Source organism: Borostomias antarcticus (assembly GCF_949987555.1).
Source record: "Borostomias antarcticus genome assembly, chromosome: 32".
NCBI lineage: Eukaryota > Metazoa > Chordata > Actinopteri > Stomiiformes > Stomiidae > Borostomias > Borostomias antarcticus.
In genome coordinates, this window is record NC_140265.1 from 3137663 (window position 1) to 3140544 (window position 2882).

General features: G+C 44.8%; 1 long non-coding RNA gene across 1 annotated transcript; it reads right to left on the bottom strand.

Moving 5' to 3' along the window:
- Positions 1–249: 249 nt before the first annotated feature.
- LOC311327382 lies at positions 250–2263 on the bottom strand. The gene is made up of 3 exons (XR_014631113.1): positions 2139–2263; positions 1525–1630; positions 250–523 (listed from the first exon to the last, which is right to left on the bottom strand). It is a non-coding gene; the product is annotated as an uncharacterized lncRNA (long non-coding RNA).
- Positions 2264–2882: the final 619 nt, after the last annotated feature.

Sequence of the window (2882 nt, forward strand, 5' to 3'; positions counted from 1 at the left end):
CAACAAGCAGCATTCATTTAACAATGCTATTTAATGTAAGGGAGGAGGATGGCATATCTGCACATTTATAGTCCTTACCTCTCCATGGTCAATGTCCATAGACTCCAAGTCAACGTCTATGCAACTCTGTTTCAGGTCAATCTCTGATGAGAAGGCGAGAGAGGGAGAGCAAAAGAAGTGGCATAAGAGATCTGTGTTAAAGCTAACAACTGAAAGAGGTATTGGAAGGTTGTAGAGAAGAGTGTGCGCTCTCACCTCACTCCTAAGTGTGTAAGTGATTGGAGGAGGGAACAAGACAGAAATAATAGAGCTGAAAATAGCTGTGTTGAGACAACTGAACCCTCAAGGGAGAGTGAAGCATGTGAAAAAAGAGCAAGACAAACAGTACTGACCTGCATTTTGACAGTGTTCTGATGGTTACATGCGCCAGAGTGGCATTCATGACGGTGGCGGACGCTGTCATTGTGTGATCTGTATAATCCAACAGCTTCTCCCCTAAAGCGTACTGGAAGGAGAGCAGCTACTAAACCACAAACATGGGACATGAAAGGTCATCATTATAAACGTTATCTTTATTTAATTTTACGCTGGCCTAAGACCCAGTGGGTGCTTTGACTTGTTCACTGGTAGATGCAAGCATGCCCAATATGGTGTGGTAAATACAGTCTTATTCAGTACGAGTGTGTAGTAATCCTCACTTGGTCCTTGCAAGCTACCTGGTCTCCAGTGTGTATGTGTTCATCTAAGTTCACATCGTCCACTATGCTTTATAAGCATTCTACTGTAGAATGAAGATGAGTATGTTCAGTCTGTGTAGTGACGAGGCAGTGTTTTCAAAACATCACAGCCAACACCCCTGATATCGTTGCTGTCAGTGAAAATCTTAGAGTTCATTCTGGAGGTCGGCCGTACCTTCAATTACAGCTTAAAGGAAGCTTTCTAACCAAGGTGCTAAAATACCAACATATAGACGAGAGCAGACCATATCACATCTAGGCTACATGTGTAGACTTAGACCCCGTTTACACCTTGCATTAAAATGCGTCTTGTATCGAGATTGTATCTAGATAATGATTTAGCCTGATTACATTTACACCTGGCATTAATATGCGTTTCGAGTATCTTCAACCCGATCCGTTCGAGATCCCACATGCACCCAACTGTGAAAACTGTCTTTAGACAACTCAGGGTCTGAGATGTTGGGACGGTGGCGTGGATAGTGGCGTGGTGGCGAGACTCCGCCCCCTCAGGTCAGAGGTTGTGGGGGGCAGGTCAGTGATTGCCAGGCCATCCCCATGCACCCCTCATTGGAGACCGTGTGTCTATAGCCCACCCCGGGCTGAGCAGTAGCTGTGGAGCTGTTGACCTTTACGAGAGCATGCTTGTGTCCCTAAATTCCAACTTAAGCTGCTCTAAATTCACTTCAATGTAAAGGCATGCCGGCTTGGCGAGCTGAGGAGTGGGAGATATGTGCAAGTAAACATTTCTTATTAAAGATAATGGGTCACTTTCTGAACAACTCACACTCCTCATCGTCATCATCCTCTTCATCTTCCTCTTTCGACTCCTCCTTGGCTTTGACCGTTCCTGTCTTCTTGTAGCTGAAGTGTGTCCCTCTCTTGTTCTGCATCTGTAAAGCACAACAGTTGCAGATTAAGTCAAACACAGAGGCTCCACAGTCAGTGGGACATAGGAGTAGCTATAATGGGCCATTTATTTATCCTCCATCAGCAGGCATCTGATCAAAGTGACACATTCAGTATTGTCCCTCCGACATTAAACAGCTAGCTAGTTAGCTTGCATGATACGTTCATTATTCAGTTAGCCTGCCTCTTGTGCAACGTTCACTTAGTTGCTAGCTAGCTACCGTTGGCTAACTTAGCCAGCTAGCAATTAAGTTCGCAAGGCAGTTTCAGCAGCTAATAACTAGCTAGCTAACTATCGAGAACGGGCATAATCGCTAAGCTGCCTTTGCTAGCTTCTGAGGACTGACCCTGGCTCAAGCTAGCCAGCTACTAGATATTCGATTGAACTTTTGGCTGTAGCTAGAGATCTAGATAGATCACTAGCTGACGTTGCTGTGTTCCCTCACACACACACAGTCCTTCTTCAACAGGGGATAGGTAACGTTAGCTTACCCCATCGCAAGGCAGAATGTAGAGCGTTATATCCATGGTTTCAACTTCGAACTGGATGTAAACAAAAGCGGCGTGCTGCTGTCATGTGTGAGAGATGTCGCCAGAAACTCCAGCAACAATAGCCACAAGCAGTCGACTCGGCCAGCCCACGACTTGACTTATTTCTTCTCCTCTCAGTTTTTTGGCGGATCGCAAAACAACATAAGACGCATACCGCCACCTACATGCCGGAATGTGCAGCATCAGTTTGCCTGTCCACCGTGTCCCCAAATCCCAACTGACACAGCTATTCATTGACTTCAATGCAAAAGCATGCCGGCTTCAGACAGCTCTCTCTCAAAAATTATAAAGGCTACAGCTTAGCTATGGACACCGTAGGAATCCTGAGAACTTGCTGAACATTTCTATTTATAATTGTCCGTGTAGGTTAAAAACTGTAGGCATGGCGACGAGTTAGAAAAAGTGTAAAAATGCAAAATTAGCAGCTCAAAAGTTAGAGGGTGGGCCCATACGTTTCAATGGAGAGCGCAGTTGCCGAACAAATCGTCATAGAGCCAAAACTATAAGTCACATGGCTTAGAGACTTACATTGTACGAATCAGCACAGTTGTGTGAACATTTTAATGTATAATATGTGTAAGAGCTGTTAAAACTGTAGGAGCGACAGCAGTTTACAAAACGTGTAGATGTTTTAAAAAAAAGGCTACCACACTCTAGAAACTGAACATTCCACACATCCGCTTC